Raw genomic sequence first — 22,036 nt, 5'->3', positions numbered from 1 at the left:
CAAGAACCCTAGCTTTTTCTATCTTTCATTTTGTGGCTCTCAGTGTGACAGTGATGTCTCCTCTCATGGTGGCAAGGTGGTTCCGGTAGCTCCATGCATCACATTCTTAAACAAACACATCCAAAGATAGGTAGGAAGGGACATGGGCTTTCTCCTATGTATCTCTCCTTATTAGAAAGGAAAATCTTTTCAGAAATCACTAGCAGACTTCCTCTTATGTCTCCTTGCTGAGAACAGGGTCAAATGGCCACCACATTGGCTAAATCCATCAGTTGCAAAGAGAAAAGGAATCAGGCTGACCATAGTTCATCTCCTGGTCCTGAGGGAAGGATACATCTTCCCTAGACAAATTACTCTGATATCTGAACAAAATCAGGATTTGGTTAACAGAGAAGATGTAGAAAAGTACTTCTAACAATTCTGTCAATCCAGGAAATTCTTTAAATGAAAAATTGCCTTAGTGATATAGTTTTACTATATCAGTTCTCTTTCTGTGCCCTTTTATTTTTTAATGAGAAAAGCTTGCTTTGGCTCTCAACAAAGAAAAAAAAAACTACTTCAACAACCCACAAATAAGAGCAGCAGCTGGCTGCAGTGATTTTTTCCCTAGGGTTTAGATCTCAGGTCTTTATATCACCACTAATTTCCAGGGAGGAGCACACAATTTGTCAGCCTCTTGTTTTCTCCTGTGCCAATTGGGATTATGATGCTTTTGGTTTCTTAGAAATATCTGGTCCAATACTACAACTAATTATAGAAAGATAGCAAAACAGTCTATGAGGGTTTAAGTCTCATTTTTCTGCTTCTCTTGTCTATTATATTTTAGTGGAATTCCATAATCTCACATGTTTGCATACTCTTACTGCCGGGGATATGTAAACTAGAGACATATGTTTAATATAGTGATTCTTGCACAGTTCTTTTCCTCCTGATATTAACAAACTTCAAATGAACACCTGCAAATACATACTTACTTTCCTTCCATTTGCTGTTCTTGACCTTTTCCTTGCAGTGGGCTTCAGGAACTCTTTTCTTCATTGCCACAGATCAAGAGAATTAGGAGGAAGGATGAGACGAGCTAAATACTGGGCTCCACAAGGAAGGATCATACCTGGGACATGGCAGATGCTCGATAAGTGGAAGGATGGTGGAAAGGAAAGAGCGTGGGCTTCTGAATCATGCAGGCTTGGGTTCAAGTCCCACCACCTATGTGATTACCACCTATGTGATTCAGTGCAATTATATCACTTCTCTCAGCCTTAGTTTCCTCGTCTGCAAAACGGGAATAAGGATACTCATCTCACAGGTTTGTTGTAGGGACTAGAGATAATATATGTAAAGCACTTAGCATAGTACCTAGAACATAGCATGTGCTCAATAAATGGTAGCTACTGCTAATAGTTACAACGAGGCCAGATTTTCCTACCTTAGTCACCTTTGTGGAGCCTACATAAAATAGTTAAACCCAAAACCTCCAGGTGAAACAGCAAACAGGGGCATTCGTAGAGCCACATAGAAGGGAGGGATATCTGGATGGCAGGGACAGCTATTCTCTCCCTGCTAACAGCTAGAGATCATTGAAGTGCAGAGAGCTGATTTATGAATAGGGAGTGTGTGGAACCAAGCAATGGTGCAAAAAGAGAGAGAAGCCATTCCTCAGGGGACAGAAACTACCAAAGACATTTAAGAAAATTCACAGTGAAGGATATAAACCTCCCAATAGCAAAAATCTGACCTGCACAAAAGCAAATGAGGAAGAGGGTGGCCTGTCAATAGAAGCATACTTGCTGAAGGTTCTGCCCCAAGGCATGAACTTGCAGACAGGGAGACTGAGAGCTCCAAGGACAGTGTGGAAGTCCTGATTCCCCAAGAGCCCCTCCCGGCTCAACCTGGAAGAGAATGGGAAGGGGAAGAGGATCAGTGATGACAGAGGACAGGACAAAGCAGAGGATGCCAGCGTGCTGAGGAGGGGGACGTCTCCCTGGCTCCTCCTGTATTTCTCAAGTTCCCAGTGATGAGGGAGAGGAAGTTGCAAACTAATCACACTCTGTATTCTTGGTAGTCTGTTGTTGACATAGCAACCATTAAGTCATCCTTTTGGGTTCTTACCTAATGCATCTGTTGTCCTACGGTGTCCTAACTCAGCTGGCAACGACTGGGGGTTAGATGTTTGCACTTCTGTTAAGAATCACGGTCTCTTCTCGTTCAGTTTAGTTTCATCCAGGCTCTAATGAATGAGGAGATAGCAGGCATTGTTTTCCTTCATGATCCCATTCATGGTATTGGTTGGAGGAGGGAAAGCCCTCTGTAATGGGGGGGATCACCCCCTCTGTGGAAGGAGGGAGGAAGAAGGCATCCTTCCTCATCCACAAATGCCCGCGGGCCCGAGAAGCAGCATGGCCAGTTCTCAAGAGCAGCGGGAGTGGTGCCTCCCCTGAGGCTGCCTCTTCCATGAATGATGCGGAGATGTTGCCGGCTGGGGCCTGGTTGTCATCCCCTAACACACGGGCTGAGGAAAGCGAGTCCCCACACCCACTGCTGAAATTTCAGGGATGGGCCCTGTGCTTTTAGAAAGCAGGGGGTGTGGCCCGGCCCGGTGGAGCACTGGAGAGTGCGCCGCTTGGGAGTGCGGTGGTGCTCCCGCTGAGGGTTCGGATCCCATGTGGAGACCGGTTTCTGCTCACTGGCTGAGCGCGGTGCGGGCGCAACACCGAGGGTTGTGATCCCATTACCGTTCAGTAAAAAAGACAAAAAGGAAAAAAAAAAAAAGAAAGCAGGGGGTGGGCCCACCTCTGCCTCGCTCCCCCTCCCACTGCTCCACAACAGCATCTTAGAATTAAAATAATAACAATAATAATTTTTTTTTTTTAAAGCAGGGGGCAGGGAGCTGGGGAAAAGGAAAACAAAATCCTCTGGTAAAAAGCTTGCTTGACTGGGCATCAAACCCAGGCACTGTGGTTCCACAGTTCTGCTCCTAACCCCTGCAGTGTCCTTTGCAGCCACTTCTAACAGGTGTCAGGGAGCCCAAGGCAGGAGAGGAGATGCAGGTGCCATCCCCTCTGCACTAAGTGCCCCCAAACCCAGGTTCTGTCTGTTTAAGACACTTGACTTCTGTGAATGATTTCACTTGGAGACAGACAGGAAATGAAAAGGAGGACTGAGCTAACAAAAATATAAAGTTTGAAGACAAAATCCCCCCACCCCCCAAAAATTGCATGTTGGACATAGTGGAGAAAGAAAAGTTTGAAAATTATTTGGGCTAAAATCGTGGAGCAGCTGAAGGGAGAGGAGGAGTTTTGATTCAAAGCTATAAACCATGTATTTGGTCAGTGTCTAGCTTTCCACCGCAGTCCAGGGAGACATCCAAAAAGAGAAAATTCTGGGGGGTGATGGGGAGAGGAAGGAAGAAGGGAAGGAACTGTAGATTACTCTTGAAAAATGTCTAAATGTTCTGATTTCTGCTTTTGGCAACAATATGCTGTGGTCAGATTGCGTTAACTATTCAGTGCAATTCTGCTCTGTTCATTTCAGCAAAAACCTGCCTCCTCCACGCCATCTCTGGGGTCTCTGCAACCAGGCCCTGGCAGTGCTACAGGTGATGATTTCAGGTCTCTTGTAGAGGGTCTTCTCATGTGGTATAGTACATAAATGGTGGTGCACAATACTCCCGCATCTGGCTTTTACCTCTGAGAGTCCGCTCCTGGACTAGTCTTTCCAGCGGTTTCTGAGTAACCTGCAAGAGGGCTTGGTGTCCTAGGTTGATCTTGCCAAGCCGACACCCCTGACTTTGTCCTCTGACTCAGGGAAATGGACTCTGCATTCTTCATCGTGCTGCTGGTAGATGCCCCATCTGTCCCAGAGCCAAACCTCAGGCTGAGGACAATTTAGGGTGGTGTCAGGGTTCAGAAGAAAGGCTTTGGACGTAATCTGGACCTGTTTCAAACCTAGAATGACCAACCTTCCTGCTTTTCCCAGAATTGTTCTTATTTCAGCATTGCTGAAACATCCCAGAAAACCCCTCAGTCCTGGGCAAACTGGGAAGGTTGGCCACTCTGTTCTAGTTCTTTCACTTCCTCACCAGTAACTTAACCTCTCTCGGCCTTGCTTTCATCATATGTGAAATGAGGGTAATGATAACGAGCTCATATGGTGTTTGAACTAGGGTTGATATACATCCAAAGATTGCTCAGGAAGAAAATGGAAGATTGGGTGACAAAAATCATGTCTTTCTGTCCCTGTTCCAAAAAGGAGTAGATGTCTCCTCTCCCCAATGTGTTTTGACTTTTCCAAGTGTAGGTATGAGGATAGCCCTTGAAGATTCTGGAACACTCTTCAGAAAGCCTCACAGGCCTGGCTAATGCAGAAGGGTGGATTTAGGGCTCTCCCAGCCCTGTGATTATCTGATTAAGTGCAAACATCAGAAGCAGCTGCCTGCTTGCAGAAGTCACTCTTCGCAGCTAACACTTGGGAGTCACAAATAAGGGATTATGAAGCCATTTCTTTTCAGCTTTTCTGTTGCCCCTCAGCTATTGTCTGCAGAGATTCTTAACTAATAGCCGTGTTCTGAATCACTGTTTTCCAGTAACTACTGTTTCATGGCTGAAAAAAAGGAAAAGAAATCAATGTTTCTAAGGACTCTCTCGCAAGGCATTTGCAAAGCAAAGATGGATTTCACAGGCATCTTAATTCCTGGCAGTGAAGGCGGAGGGCTGTCTTGGAGACCAGAAGCAGCAGGCAAGAACTCCATTAACAAAAGAGAGGCAGGGTATTATTTATTCAAATGCCCTGATAGAAGAAGGCCTAATCAAAGACACCATAGAAAACAAGCCGCAGGAAGAAAGGGAGTATTTGGAACATGAGAGTGTCAAAGGGATCCTGGCTTTTTCTGAGCAGAAGGAAATGACTACGGGAAATGATCTTTCATAATCCAGCAGAGCTATGTCAGAGCTATATGGCACGGGCTAAGCATTATTCAAAGTGCAAACACCCTCACCATCCTGGCCCTCCCACCCTATCACAAATGAAGTAAGAATCATTAGGATTAGTGCCAGATTCTGATTGAGAATAGAGGTCTTCAAAAATTGGAAAATCCAGCATGTGAGACTCTGGCACCAGCAATAATGAACTTGTTCGTGTCCATGGCAGTGGATGACACAATTTTGCATAATTACATCACCTTTGGAAGTGGAGAGAAAAAGGACCCTCCAAGTCTGCATTTACTGATTAACATAAACATTAGTGCGATTAGTGGTTTCAACTCCTAAGGTACCTCCTTGACATTTACATTCTGGATTAATGACAGGGCAGAATGCCAAGCGGAGCAGCGCTGATGGCTTTGAAAGGCACACAAAATTGCCCACCAGACTCAGGGGAAATTTGCAAAGTAGATGTTTCTATATTACCAAGTCATCTTTTCTTCTGTGCTTCCCCCTCTTTCCTAAAGAAAATTAAATTCTGGAACAGTTAATTTAAAAATCTTGAAATTCGATTATCAGAGTAATGTATTAAGGCATGTCCATTAACCATTGCTGCAAAATAAATCACCCCAAAACTTAGTGACTTAAGTCAACAACAATCATTTGATTACATCTCATGGTTTTTGTGGGTCAGGAAATCAGGGAAGGCTCAGTGGGGAGATTCTAGTTTGGGGTCTCTCAAGTAGTTGTAATCAGACAGTGGCTGGAGCCAGAACAGAAGACGGGTGGGAGCAGCTGCAGCCTTGGTGGGCATCTCTCTTCACATAGTCTCAAGGTCTCTGCATGTGGTGTCTCCATAAGAACTAGTCTGATCAAAAGGACAGAGTATAACAAATGCTGGCAAGGACGCGGAGAAAGGGGAACCCTCCTACTCTGTTGGTGGGACTGTAGATTGGTCCAGCCTTTATGGAAACCAGTATGGAGGTTCCTCAAACAACTAAATATAGAACTGCCATATGATTCAGCAATTCCGCTGCTGGATGTATACCTAAAGGAATGGAAAGCATCATGTTGAAGGGATACCTGCACTCCCATGTTTATTGCAGTTCTATTTACAATAGCCAAGAGTTGGAACCAACCTAAATGTCCTTCAACGGATGACTGGATAAGGAAATGTGGTATATACACACAATGGAATATTCCTCTGCCATAAAAAAAGAATGAAATTCTGCTATTCACAGCAACATGGGTGAACTTAGAAAACTATGTTAAGTGAAATAAGGCAGGCACAGAAAGAGAATACCACGTCTTCACTCTAAGTGGGAGCTAAAAAATAAAAAAAGAAAAAAAAGAAAGAAACAAACAACAATCACAATAATTCATTTCAAAAGGATAGAACAGAACTGAAGCCACCAGAGGTGGGAAAGGGAGAGGGAGATGGAGGAAATTGGTAAAGGACCACAAAAAATGAATACATTATGTAATGTCAAAATACTAATTATCCTGATTTGGCCATCACATATTGCACACAGGTATTGATATTCAAAGCTTTACCCCACAGATATGTACAATCAATTATATTTCAATAAATAAAAAATAAATTAATAATAATAATAATAATAAAAGAACTAGTTTGAACTTTCTTACAGTATGGCAGCCTCAGGGCAGTATTGTATAAGCATCAGTGTGAGTATTCCAGCTCCCAAGGCAGCAGCTGCATCAACTTTTATGACCTGGCCTCAGAAGTCATGTAACATCGCTTCTACAACATTCTGTTGGTGAGTCATGAGCCCGCTAGATTCAAAGAGATGGAAATTAAACATTATTTCTAAACAGAGAGATGGCAAGTTTCTAGAAGGGCAATGTGGGATGAGAGATATTATTGTGGACATCTCTGGGAGATATAAGATGTCATTAGGTGTAAATAACTAATCACCAGAGCCTTTTAAGAAAATATTTACATTTTAAGAAAATAATATATTAACCCAAATAAATCTCTAAATTAGTAGAATAAGTACAGTATTGAAGAACCTGTGCCGACTTCCTTCAATCTCTTCCTCTCCATGTAACCTCTGATTCTTTAGGATGAAACAATCAGGTGTGATGTGCTGTATTAGTTTTCTAGAGATGCCACAACAAAAAAACCCACAAACTGGGTGACGTAAGCCACAGAAATTTATCATCTTACCGTTCTGGAGGCTAGACACGTGAGACCAAGGTGTCTGAAGGATTGATTCTTTCTGAGAGGTGTCAGAGAAAAACTGTCCCATGCCTCTGCCCTAGGTTTTGGTGGTTGCTGGCAAACTTTGGTGTTCCTTGTTTTGTAGAAGCACCACCCAGATCTCCGCCTTCACTTCGCACAGCGTACTCCCTGAGTGTGTGTGTCTGTATCCAAGTTTCTCCTGTTTATAAGGACAACAGTACTTACCGACTTAGGGACCCAGCCTTCCCCAGGATAACCTCATCTTAACTAATTATATCTGTAGTCACTCTATTTCCAAATAAGATCATGTTCTGAGGTACTGGAGGTTGGGCCTTCAACTATGAATTTTGGGGGGCACAATCCAACCCAGTGCATGTCTCCTATTTTCTGAAGAAAGGAATTTTTGGTATGGCTTCTGAGAGTATGAATGGGGGAGCAGGACCCAACCTCAGGTAAAATTTTCAAATTTTATATCTTTCTTCTCCTTTCCGTGGTCTTTGTCATTCTCTCTAAACTCCTATATACCTTCTTGAAATTTTAAGTAAAAGTTTTCATTAAGCCTGTTAATGTTATTAGAATATTTTAAGAATAAATATCTTTTCTATTAAAATGTAATTATCAAATGTTGGCTATGGGTCTTATTCCCTTCCAAGTTTTGTATAGTCCTAGTGCCCCTAGTAACTTATCTCCAATGTGCACAGGAGTATGGACTATGCTCCTGGTAACCGGGGTCTCACCTGTGCAGCAACCTAATTTGTTAAAGAGGCTTACAAAGCAATTTATTGACTTTGGGGATTAGAGATTGTACTCGCTCAATAGTATGTGGACATTTTGGAATTTATTTCCTTTGGATGTTTGAAATGAAATGGAAAAAAGACAGGCACATCCAGCCGCCTCATTAGGGAAGCCACAAATCTTTGGCTTTCCGGCCCCAGCACTTATCTTGCACTTGATGTTTTCAAAATACCATCCAATCGTTAGATAGCCAGTTCCCACCACATCTTCATGAGACATGAGAAGTCTTGCCACTTTTAGTAAAGGAATTAAAACAAAAACACCAAGGTGACCTGTGCAAGCTGATACAACAAATCAGGAGCAGACCCAGGTGACTGCCATTTCATGAACTAAAACTTTATCCTGTGCAAGCCCAGGGACAGGCTCTCATGGCCATATCCCTTTCTCCTCTTCCCAGAAGCCAAATGCCCACCTTCCCCTTGGCTCCGTAGTCATTGGAGGAGCAGCAGTGGGCAGGAGTTAGCAGATGCTTACCACCAAGGACAGTGCCCAGCAGATACCACGGAGAGCCTGCTCACTATTAGTGTTTGTAAAACACCCCCTGGACAGTCCCAGAAATCTTAAGGGGAACCTTAGATATAAACCCTGAGTCAGCAGGTGGGCATCCTGGTGCAATCTCTTTTGTACCTAGAGGTGCTGAGATCTGGGAAATTTAGGTCACATGAACAATAATGAAAAACATGTGAAAGGTGTTCCTCATAGTTCTAAAACACTGTGATCTTGATCATAGGATCTATTAGGAGAAAGCTCCCTGAAATTCTGTGGTCTAGTCCTAAGCCAATAAACATTAATAGCAACTTTAAGGACTTTCTTTAATTTTAGGAAAGTGCTGCAGGAAAGAATCCAAGAAAACTTTTTGGCTGCCTCCCTGGAAGGGCTGGGAGGCACCATGACACCCTCTCATATTTACAACGTTCTCATTTTCTCTCTCGTGAGCTCTGATAGGCTCATCCTACCTATACCCGAGTGGAGGGAAATCAATGGCATGCTAATGACCTTATTTAAGGTGCTCACCCAGCCCAGGATTTTATCCCAGGCAGGCTATTGGAGCAAAAAGCATCCTCCAAAACACATTCTCTTCTTCTGATACTAACCATACCCTTTCCCTGTTTTTTCCTTAGTCATTCACTTTAAAGTTGTGATTGGCTTGCTGGTGAGATATATTTTACTTTGATTACACGATACTCGCATGGAGTAGCACATGAGGTGAACCTCTTGCTGAATAAGAATATAGGCTAAGGCTTGTCATTCTTACATCAAAATGCTGTCTTGGTCCTGCACGCTGAAAGTCTAAGCATAGAAATCTAAGCATTTAGATCTATTTTCATAATCGTTACTAGGAAACTCATCCTATATCTCATCTTGTTCACTAGGAATCTCAGAGTCAAATTCAGTGCTCAGTTTCAATATGTGTTTTTAGTTTAGGTTTTCAGGTATAAGCCTGTCTTAGTTAGCTCAGATTGCTGTTAACGCAATACCAGAGACTGGGTGGCTTAAACAACAAACATTTATTTCTCTCAGTTCTGGAGTCTGGCAAGTCCAAGATCAAGGTACTGCAATATTCAGTGTCTGGTGAGCCCCCCCTGTCTTGTTCATAGACGGCTGTCTTCTTATTGTGTCCTCACATGGCAGAAATAGGGCTAGCAAGCTCTCTGGGGTCTCTTTCATAAGGACACTAACCCCATCACGAGGGCTCCACACTTTTGACTTAATTACCTCTCAAAAGACCTATCTCCTAATACCATCACACTGAGGATTAGGTTTCAACATATGAATTTTACAGGGACACAAACATTCAATCTACAGCAAGTACCTTTACATACACAACTTTTATTATTTATACTTATACTGATTTTATTTTTAAGGATTTTTTTTTAACCAAAAGCTGTCTCAAATCTTTTTAAAAAACAATTTAAGCATGATATTAATAATAAAATATATTTTTAAAATCCATACATAATCTTCAACACTGAGAATGTCCTTTAAAAATCACAGCTTGTTTTGTCCATTAGGTTGATCAGAGAACATTGATAAATGACCACCAGTTCTGGTATTTAGCTGGGGCACACCTGTCCTGCCACACTAAAGTTGAGATATTGAAGTCTTTCTTTATTTTTTTATTTTATTTTATTATTATTTTTATTTTTATTTTTTTTCCTTTTTGCCTTTTTTCGTGACCGGCAACGGATCGCAACCCTCGGTGTTGCGCCCGCACCTCGCTCAGCCAGCGAGCGGCCGGTCTGTATGTGGGATCCGAACCCTCGGCGGAAGCATCGCCGCGCTCCCAAGTGGCGCACTGTAGCAGTGCGCCACCGGGCTGGCCCTGAAGTCTTTCTTTACGAATTGTTTAACGCCACTGCCCTGAGCCCCCTGAGTTCCTTCCACAACCACTTAACTCCACCCCTCCCCTAGGACCACACTCTCACGCACCCTCCCCTGGATCCAGCAACTGAAGGGGGCCTAAAGGACCTGCTCTGAGCTACGATCAGTAGCCATTCTCACAGATTGGTGCTTTAGCCATTCAGGTTGATAAATATTTTAACATCCCCATAGAGGGAACCTTTTTGCTATTCTTGCCTCCTGTTAGTGCAAACAACAGCTTTGCTTATTTATATAAGTTTTGGGTAGTAGTAAAGAATGGAGACTCTGAAGCTGAACTGCCGGGGTCCCAGCCCCAGTTCAGCCTCACACAGTCCCTGTGACCGAGTGAGTTCTGTGTCTTCTCTCTGCCTCATTTCTCGCTCCATGAGTTGGAGGTAAGAGTGGTATCAACCTCATAGGCCTGTAGTAAGGAGTAAACGAGTGAACACGTGTGAAGCAGTTAGAGCCCTGCCTGCAGCAAGCCCAATGTGTTAGCCATTAGTACTGAGCATCTGTTATGAGCCAGACACAGTACTAAGTACTTCGTGTTTCTCATACAATCCCACAATTACCCCATCAAGCACATATTGTCATCCCAATTTTAAAGAGACTGAATCTCAGAGAAGTTAAGAGAGGTGCCCAAGGTTACAGTGCCAGTGACAGAGTGGCTTTAAATTCCTGTCTCTTTGACCACAGCCCATGCATTTCCCTCTGCCCTCGATTCTTTCTGGTGGATGCCCTCGATACTTTCTTTACTTTGCAGCAAAGAAGAAAGAGAAGATGCTGGCTGTTCATGTACCTTTGGTGAATGCTGAGGGAGTGAAGATGTTCAATGGATACAGAGACCTGGCAAAGGACGGGTGGCAAGTGAAATCTCCCTCTGGCCCTGCTGCTTCTGTTTAGATCAGTCTTCTCCCTCCACTCAGGCTTAAAGCCTGGCAGCCATCCCTGCCCCCTCCCTGTCCCTCACTCCCAGATCTAGTCCCCAGGCGCCTCGGTTCTGCTCTGGTGACGTCTCTCACATCCCTTCCATTCCATCCGTGCCTGTACGAACACTCCACTTCAAGTTCTCATTACCTCATGTCTAGCTCATTTCAAAAGACTTAACTAGTCTCCAGCTTCCATGCCTCTGTCATTCTCCCACAGCCACCACATTATTCCTAAAGGAACAGCTTCACATCACCATTCAGAACCCTTCAATGACTACCCTGTGTCCACCAAATACAGTTGAGCTTTTAGAATGACAGCCAAGCTCCTCCTTCAGTTAATTCCAATCTTCATTTCCAAACTGCTCTCTCAGGACTGTAAGAATCCTATGGTTTAGCCAGGATTGTGTACTTGTTATTTCTTATCCAGGATATTTCCTCTCCCACCTCCAAGCCTTTACCCACTCCATTCCCCATGCCTGGCACACCGTTCTTCAGCCTTCTAAATCTTGCAGGTCCATTGTGACCCAATTTAGCCCCATCCCTGCTGTGACACCTTCCCTGCTCTGGGGAATGAGTGACACCCTTCCCTCTCCTTATCTGACTGACACCACTCACTGGGCACTCAGCCCCCACTGCCTTATATTACAGATTAATCTGTCTATGCTCTGCTTTCCCAGTTACACTGTGACTGTCTTACAGCCAGAGGAGGGAAGAGACAGATGGGGGAGGGCTCTCACATGGCAAGGTGGTGGGACAGCCTTGTGGTTAGGCTCCTGGGCTCAGAAATCAGAAGAGATGGGTTTGAATCACTACTCTGCGTTAACTAACTAGGCACTCTTTGCCAAGATACCTAATCTCTCAATGTCCTCATCTGAAAAATGGAGATAATGATTGTCTCTATCCCACAGGGCTGTTGTCAGGATTAAATGAGTTAATACATGGAGAGCCCTTACCCAAGACCTGGGACACAGATAAAGCTCCATTAATATTAGTTATTATTACTTTCATTACCAAACAAGAAGAGAGCATTTACGATATGCTAGACACCATGTAAATGACCTCGTGTAGTCCGTATAGCAACCCTATGAAGTAACAGGATTATGCTCACTTTAGAGGCGAGGAAACTGAAGCTCTGACAGATAATCCAGCCCCAACTGAGTCCGTTTCTTTCCACTAAACCTTCAGTTACTGAGTTCAGAGAACATGGCTTGTCCTTTTTTAAATTTCTTCAGTAACCCATAGAGTGCTCATAAAACATTTGTGGCTGAACAACTGGACGATTTGCAGAAGGCATCCGCAAGTCCTTTATGCTGCCGTGGCTGAGACTGCTATTTGCCTACCACAGCTTCCCTTCTCCCCTCCTAGGACTCCCAGTATTTAGTTGGGCACATGATCACCTAAAATAGGGGTCAGCAAACTTCTCCTGTAAAGGACCAAATACCGTACATATATCAGGCTTTGCAGGCCATATGGTCTCATTACAATTACTCAGCTCTGCCAGGGTACTGCAAAAGCAGCCACAGACAGTACGTACATCAACGAGTGTCACTCTGTTCCCAAAACCTTTCTTTACAAAATGGGCAGTGGGCCAGATGTGTCCTGTGGGCTGTAGTTTGTCGACCTTTGGCCCAGAGTGAAGATGCCACTGGCTGCCTTGAATAAAGATGCTTGTGATAGTTAATTTTATATGTGACCTTGGCTGGCCCACAGTGTGCCCAGTCATTTAGCTGAACATTATTCTGGGTGTTTCTGTGAGAGTATTTTTGGATGAGATTAACATTTAAATCAGTGGACTTTGACTAAAGCAGATTACCCTCCCTAATGTGGGTGAACCTCATCCTCTCAGTTGAAGGCCTAATAGACCAAAAAGCCTGGACTCCCCTGAGCAAGAGAGAATTCTCCAGCAGACCGCCTTCAGATTTCATCTTTCTTGTTCTACAGCAGATGGTCTTTGGACTAGAACTGGAATATCAGGATATCTCCAGCCTGCTGGTCCACACTGCAGATTTTGAACTTGCCAGCTTCTGTTATCACGTTAGCCAATTCCTTGTAATAAACTCTTCTCTATATATACACACTCATTGGCTGTTTCTCTGCAAAGCCCTGACTAATACAATGGCATTTCCAGCTGCCTTTGTTGCAAGATGTGTCCATGTGACTAAGTTCTTGCTAATGGAATGTAAGTGGCAGTACTTTGTGGCAGCTTCCAGGAAATATTGTTAAATGACAGGTGGCATATGCTCTTTGGCCTGTCATCCCTCCTTCACCCATCCTGTTATTTGGAAGGCAGATGCGACAGCTGAAGAGCCTCCGTTGACTGTGATGGAGTAGAACTGCAGAAAGCCAGTGCAGCCTGGGGTCAGATGCCTGGCAAGCTTTTTAAACAGCTTTGAATTGCTCACATCAGGACTTTTGTATGAGAGAGAAATACAGCCCAGTCTTGTTTAAGCCACATGAAATGTCCCTGTTGCAGCTGAACGTAATCCTAACAGGCATGGTTCCGGTCACTCTGGTGCTGGAAATAGCACTTCTCTCTGGTGACCCTGAGAAAATTTATTTTTAGTATTTTACAAAAATTCTACTAAGAGAGAATGGCTCAATTTAAGTATTTCCCACATTGGTCAGCTCTCTCTTTAGAGTGGCAGAAGGATTTGAAAGTTAAGAATAAAAGAGACAGAAAAACAGACATAGATTCTTTCTCAATGGGTGCAGTGGGGGGAGGAAGGACAGAGCAGGACCAACTTGGAGACTCCAGGCTGACACCACTGATGACACCCTGGGGAAGCTGGGCAAGGGGGAGTTTCACTGTTGGCACAGTCTCTTCAGGGAATCAGGTAGCCAGTATCAGAACTGGATGTTTCCAGTTGTGTAGAGCTTAAGCCCAGCCTCAGGTCAGATTTTTCAGCAATTTGCATTAAATTATGACCTTGATCTACGCTTTGTGCATCTATATCTTAGAGGCAAAGAAAGAGGAAAAAGAAAAATCAGTAAGTAGATGGCCAAATCAGTGGCAACCCCCCTCATCCCACATCCTTCTTGCTTGCTGGAGGAACTTGTCATTTCTATAAAGCTGAAAATTCTAACTATTCACATTTTGAGCTTCCCTTGAGGCTAGATAAGAGACTGACTTTGTCCAACTGACCTGCAAAGTCTGCTGAGTGTCTTACGGGAAACTTCTTCTGCACTGGATTCATCTTGTTGACATGTGATGCCTGGAGCTGCTGCAGCTGTCTTGTCAGTGTGAGGGAGACATGGTTGATAAACCCAGGAAGGCAGATCCAAGAGATGGAAAACGCCTGGACCCTTGATGACATCATTGGCCCAACCTTTTAAGATCAGACTGCATCCAGACTTACTGCTGGGTGAAATAATGTATCCTTATTGTTTAACTACTTTTGGTTAGATATTCTGTTACTTGCAGCCAAGAGCATCCTTAGAGTGGCCAAAAGCATAGCACTCTAAGCTGTAATACCTATACTTATAGGCCACCCGAGTCAAAACAAGTACATCTCAACCTTGCTAGCATGTTACTGTCCCATTTTCTAATTGGAGACAGGCTGGGAAAAGTATGCTATATGCACTTAATGGAAGATTATGCAGCTGGGCAGTCTGAGTTTGAAACCTGATTTTACCTGTATGACCTTAGGCAAATTATCTAACTTCTCTGTGCATCAGTTTTCTCATTCACAAACTGGGAAGAATAATCATCCTACCTCATAGAATTATACTGAAGGTTAAATGAGCTAATGCATTTAAAATACTTAGAACTGTGCCTGGCCCATACCATAATAATCAATAAATACACATTAGCTTTGTTATCATCTTCCACAGGAGTGCACCCTTCTGCAAGTATCCAAGGTAATTTGTGATCACACTTTCCACCCACATTTTCCTTTGCCAAGCACTCTTGGAACATGCTTGTGGGACGTGAAATGTGGGACAGACATGGCCAACCCAGGTCTCTTGCTACCTTGCATACCACAAGATCATCAGAAAAGAAATTTAACTCACAGAAAGGAAAAAGCATCTTGCCCAAAAACACCATATAGAAACCACAATTCCCTACACTCCTCAAATCGCATGGTTCTGGGTGTCCTTTACCCATGCTCTGAGACAGAGATGGCAAGAACTTCTCTGGGCTGGTTTTCCCACAGGCCTCTGGGGTGTGCCCTCCAATGACACCTTCTCCCTGAGTGTGTCCCTCATATGTCTATAGCCCTAGTGAACAAGAAGGGGAAACCCCACAGATCCTCTTACATCACTATCATTTCTGACTTTGCCCCTTGCCATTTCTCCCCCTCTTTAGCTTTTCTGCTGGGCCAGGAACCTCTTCTCATCATATTCTAATGGGAGACCCCTTTCCCCATCACCCCAGTGTGTACATGCCCTTTCTGGCTACCACTCCCCAGGGGCTACAGAGGGTGTTTCACCTTTGCACATCTGCATCGTGCTTGTCAGTCGAGGCTGGGTTTCAGCCCAGGCCTCTGTATACCTCATCTGCTTGCTCATGTTCTTCTTTGCAGCTTCCAAAATACATTGGCCCAAGTTATTCAATTCTCACAAAAATCTTGTGTGGTGCATGTTTTTATTCTAAACCAGACTCCTCGGGAGTTTTTCCTTTCCTGTGGAGATCAAGGGCAGAAGGAGATGAGACAAGAATATTTCACTTTCTATGCAGTATCTGTCTGCGGCACTGAGGCCTTCATCTGCTATTACCTGAGCAGTGAGTGTTCCAGTGGAGAGAAAGCGAAGACACTGTGGAAATCACCTGAAGTCACCTGAAACTTGAGAACTTGGCTTTCGAAGGAAAAAACAAGCAGCTGACACTTCTCTGGATGGAAGGGCCTGGTTTTGACTTTTACCTGGCAGTTCAATCTGGAATTGAGGGAGAGGGAGGAAGAAATTTCTAGAAATTAGCTGGTTTAAAGAAATACTTGCTGATATGAAATCTGTTGCCATTTGTATGAGACCAAAGAAGCACAATATTTGGCTCTCTTTAGATCAAAGGTGCTCTGTTGATTTGTTCATCAGTGAGCCTCTCAAACGTCTATACTGGCAATGACTATGCTAGTGACTGAAGAGCCGCCTGGTCCTCTCCAGGAGTGGAGGTTCCAGATTCAGTGTGAAGAGCTGATCTGCAGTAGAGGTTTGCCGGGACAGGACTGTAGGTCAGAGGAGCTGAGGTTGCTGGGGGCTGGAAGGGAGGAGGAGATGAGGGTGTATTAGTCTGTTTCTGTTGCTTATAACAAAATACATGGAACTGGGTAATTTGTAAAGAAAATGAAATTTATTTTTTACAGTTTCAGAGGCTGGGAGTCCAAAGTCCGAGGAACACAACTGGTGAAGGTCTTGGTGGTGGCGACAGTGACCCAATGGTCTCACGTGGCAGAAAATGGCAGAGGAGAGAGCAGAGAGAGAGTAACCTCTTCATTTACTCTCCTTTTAAAGCCCTCAGAACCACGTCCCTGACCACGAGTTTTAATCCAGTACTGCATGGTCCTACAATCCAATCACCTCTTCAAGGCTCCCCCTTTCAATTATCATAATAGGATTTCCACCCCTCCAGTCACAGTAGGGGCCAAGTTTCTACTACATAAAACTTGGGGGACACAATTCAAGCTTCAGTGAGTTTTGGGGGGACATAATTCAATCCACTAGAGGGGGCCTGCACGTGTGGGGATGGTACCAGCCAGCTGTGCCACCTCTGTGTCTGTCTGAGCTGCCAGATTCATGACAAAGTTTCTTTCATTTCTTAAACTTTATTCAGTGCCAGGTCGGGAGGCCTGAAGGGGGTCAGGGGCCCAGCTACTGTGCTAACCCAAGTAGTACAAGTGACAAATGCTGTTCTTTTCTTCTTTTTTCTTTTCTGCCTTCCAGAAAAGATTTAAACAACAACAACAAAAACAAAACAAAAAACAACTCACTTTCTACTTTCCAGCACACCCTGTTCCTTCTCAAGAAAAAAAAAGCTCACAGAGCAGCATGTATTCATAAGGTCTCTATTCAGTGTTCCTTGCTTGTTTCTGGCTCAGGGTTCAGCTAACTCATTCCCACAGAGCGCACACCACGGAGAGGCTGGGCTCACAGCACAGAACGGTAAAAAGAGCTGCTCTGACTTTTTTTGTGGATTCCAGAATGCAATGGAAGGCCACAGTATTTCTGGATGAGTGGCATAGAGCACAGCAGTGACTTTATTCCCTGTTTTCCCTGTTTTAGCTTGCCTGCTCCAGGAGAGCCAGGTGCACCCGCCTATCCCTGCCTATGCACGTCCTCCTTGGAATGGGGCTTCCAGGGGTGGGATGGGAAGAGAGTGGACTGGGAATCTTCCTGCACTTAAACAGCCTCTGTTAGGTGGCTTTTGTCTTGGAGTGATTCCTATCTGAGAGGGAGATGAGTGAGCCGTCCTTCTGGCTGCCCATGGCAAACACTTTGGACATGTCTTGACTCCTTTTTCTCACATTTCACTTCCAGTACACTGGCTTATCCTGTCGGCTCCACATTCAAAACTTATTCAGGATCTATATTAGTCAGGATTCAACGAGAGAAACAGAACCAGCGTGAGATCACACACTCATATTAAGAGATCTATTGCAAGGAATTGGCCCATGCCATTGTGGGGGCTGGTTAGGTGAGTCTGAAATCCACAGGGCAGGCTGTTAGGAAGGGTGGGCTGGGACTCCTGGGCATGAGTGGAAGTTGCTGTCCACAGGCAGAATTTCTTCTTCGTCACGGAACTCTCAGTTCTGCTCTTAAGACCTTTCAACTGATCGAATCTGGCCCATCCTTAATCTAGGATGATCTGCCTTACTGAAAGTCAGCTGTTCAGGGACTTTAATCACATTCACGAAATGTCTTCACGGCAACACCCAGATCAGCATTTGATTGAATAAATGGGGATGGCAGCCTAACCAAGTTGACACATAAAACCTATTGTCACACTATCCAGCCTTGACTCTCTCCTCCACTAACCACCCCCTCCTTGGACTGAGCCACCATCGTTTCTCCCTTGAATTACTGCTTTAGCCTCTTTACCAGTTTCCTGCTGCTTCTCTGGTCCTCCCTGGGGCTCCCTCTCCCCCAGCTGTTTCAACAGAGCAGCTGGCGTGATCCACTGGTCAAAGCCCTTGTGGTGAGCAGAATGGTGGTTCCCCAAAGACGTCCACATCCTAACGCCCACGACCTGGGAATATGTTACCTTACATGGCAGAAGGGACTTTATAGCTGTGTTTAGGGTACTGACTCTGAGATGAGGAGATTATCCTGGATTATCCAGCTGGGCCTAATCTAATCACACGAGGCCTTAAAAGAAGAGGAAGATAGAAGATGGGGTCAGGGAGATGTGACATGAGAAGGACTTGACCCTCCATCTCTGGCCTGGAAAATGGAAGAAGGGAGCCACCAAAACACAGCAAGGAAGAGGGGACATCAGTCCTGCACCCACGTGGTACCAAGTCTGCTAACAAACCAAGTGAGCATCCAGTAAGGAACGCTGTCCTGCCAACAGCTTGAAGTCAGCCTGGTGAGACCTGTGTTGGACTTCTGATCTGCAGAACTGTAAGATAACAAATTTGTGTCAGTTAAGCCACTGAATTTTAGTAATTTGTTATGGCAGTAAGAGAAAGTGAATACAGCCCTCCAATGACTTCCATCCTATTCAGAATAAAAGCCACACTCCTCAGTCTTCCCCCACTTCTCTCTGACTTCGTTTCCTACAATTCTCCCTTCCTCACCCCTCACTGTGCTCCATAGCCCCATATCAACTCCAGGGCCTGGACTAGAGCAAAGCTAGTGAGCACTAGCCTTGATAGGCCAAAAATCTCAGTACTCACGATATATAATATATTAATGTAATATCAAAATCAATGCCAACAAATCCATGATATATAAATGTAAATATCTGAAAGACTAGATCCATCCCTGCACTTTCTTAGCTCCTCCTCTCTGCCTCCCCCTAATCCACCCCTGCACTTTCCAGCCCTGATCCTTGCTGCTCTTGAACTTCCAGGCACACCCCAGCGATGGCACTTTTCCATTGGCTTTTGCCCCAGCTATCTGCCCCAGATATTCCTCCCTCACCTGTTTCCTCACCTGCTTCAATCTTTGCTCAGATGTCACTTTCTTAATGAGTCTTCTCTGACCACTTATTTTAAATTGTTGTGCGCCTCGCCCAGGACTCCCTGACCCCTCCCTTACTTTATATTTCCCCAGTGCACTTAACACATCTAGCACACTGTTTTACTTATCTACAACTTTTTGTTCACTGCCGTGTCATCAGCAGTATGTTGCTTGTAGTAGGGGTTCAATAAGTATTTGTGGTGGGAATGAAGGGAGGGAGGGAGGGAGGAAAGTAGAGAGAGGGGTGGAAAGGACAGGCAAGGGAGGCCCCTGTCCATGGGGCAAAGGGGTGTGTGTGTGCATGTGTATGCAAGGAGGAACTTTCCCATTGGTATATTGAAGCCGAAAATCCCTGAAGAGCTGCAGTAAATTTCAACCTGTCTGTTTAAGGAAACATTAATTTATAAGGAGGGTTATTTTTTCCTCTCCCAAAGGGGGAAAAGTCATCAAGAGCCAGTTCTGTCCTATTAGATTAATTAGCAGATTTGGATTAGTTATGTGCTTTCTTTTCTAGAAAACTAGTTAAATTCCGTTTCCACTGAAACTCTGGGAAATGTTTAAATCCCTTGTAGTTTGTGCAAAATCCTTTGAGATCAAGTCTCTGCGACCCTGTGTTTAATAATGCCTGGAGATTTTATTCTCTTCTAGTTCCCCCTCAACAATTAAAACTTCAATTTTGATATCCTCTCCCTTTAATTTTTTATGAGTAGATTCTAACAAAGCTGTTGTCAAAAATTAGTGATAACAGGGCTGGCTGGTTAGCTCAGTTGGTTGGAGCATGGTGTTGATAACAGCAAGTTCCAGGTTTCGAGCCCTGTTACCGGCCATCTGCCCCCCCAAAAAAAGAAAAGTAAAAAATTAGCGATAATGCAATCCCTATCAAAATTTCAGTCGATTCCTCACAGAATGAAATACTACCATTTGCAACAACATGGATGGACTTAGAGAAAATTATATTAAGTGAAACAAGTCAAGCACAGAAAGAGAAATACCACATGTTCTCACTTATTTGTGGGAGCTAAAAATAAATAAATAAATATTCAAACAAATAAAGGGTGGCAGGGGGAAGACACAACAATCACAACAATTCCTTAAACTTGTTAAGACAAGTGAAAAGATATGATGTAGTGGTGGGGGAGGGGAGAGAGGGAGGAGGAAAAGAGGAATGGGTAGAGGAACATGAAAATCAACTCAATGTGTATTGAGAATTAAAAAAAAATCAAAAGGGCCGGCCCGGTGGCACACTGGAGAGTGCGCTGCTTGGGAGCACGGCGGCACTCCCGCTGAGGGTTCGGATCCCATGTGGAGACTGGTTCCCGCTCACTGGCTGAGCGTGGTGCGGGCACAACACTGAGGGTTGCGATCCTGTTGCCGGTCCCCAGTACGGGCGCGACACCGAGGGTTGCGATCCCGTTACTGGTCAGTAAAAAAGACAAAAAGGAAAAAAAAATCATAAAATTTCATATGGAACTACAATACTGAGAAAGAAAAACAAAGTTGTAGGCATCACACTCCCAGATTTAAAATTATATTACAAAGCAATAGTAATCAAAACAGTATGGTACTGGCATAAAAACAGAAACATAGATCAATGAAAATAGAATAGAGAATCTAGAAATAAGTCCAGATATATATGGTAAATTAATTTTTGACAAGGCCATCTAGAGGACACAATGGAGAAATGATAGTCTCTTCAATAAACTGTGCAGGAAAACTGGATTTCCACATGCAGAAGAATGAAATCGGACCCTAATCTTACACCAAGCACAACAATAAACTCAAAGTGGATAAAAGACCTAAATGTGAGACCTGAAACCATAAAACTTCTAGAAGAGGACATAATAGGAAAAAGCTCCTTAATATTGGCTTCAGCAATGCTTTTCTGGATATCACACCACAAGCTCTGGCTACAAAAGCAAAAATAAACAATTGGGATTATATTAAACTAAAAATCTTCTGCACAGTAAAGGAAACAACATAATGAAAAGACAACAAATGGTCAGCAAAAAAATGCTTACAAGCCACATATCTAATGAGAGGTTAATATCTAAAATTTATGAAGACCACTTGTATGTCAATAGCAGAAAAACAACCCATGGGCAAAGGACCTGAATAAACATTTCTCCAAAGAAAAAATAAAAATGGCCAACAGATATATTAAAAACTAGTCAGGGCCGGCCCGGTGGCGCACTGCTATAGTGTGCCGCTTGGGAAGTGCGGCGGCGCTCCCGCCGAGGGTTCGGATCCCACATACAGACCGGTTCCCGCTCGCTGGCTGAGCAAGGCACGGGAGCAACACCAAGGGTTGCGATCCCGTTGCCGGTCCCGGTCCGGTACGGGGGCGACACTGAGGGTTACGATCCATTGCCGGACACGGAAAAAAAAGACAAAAAAAAAAAAAAAAACTAGTCAAAATCATTAATCAGCAGGGAAATGCAAACTAAAACCACAATGAGATATCACCTCACACCTGTAAGGATGGCTATTATCGAAAAGAAAAGAGATAAAAAGTGTCGGCAAGGGTGAGGAGAAAGGGGAACCCTATTACACTGTTGTTGGGAATTGATACAGCCATTATGGAAAATAGTATGAACGTAGAACTACCACATGATCCAGTGATCCCTCTTCTGGAAACACACTCAAAGGTGATGAAATCACCACGTTGTAATCTGCACGATTATTTACAATAGCCAAGATATGGAATCAACCTAAATATT

This window comes from Galeopterus variegatus, unplaced genomic scaffold, assembly GCF_000696425.1.
Source record: "Galeopterus variegatus unplaced genomic scaffold, G_variegatus-3.0.2 Scaffold5264, whole genome shotgun sequence".
Taxonomy (NCBI): Eukaryota; Metazoa; Chordata; class Mammalia; order Dermoptera; family Cynocephalidae; genus Galeopterus; species Galeopterus variegatus.
Note: the sequence above shows the minus strand (reverse complement) of the source record.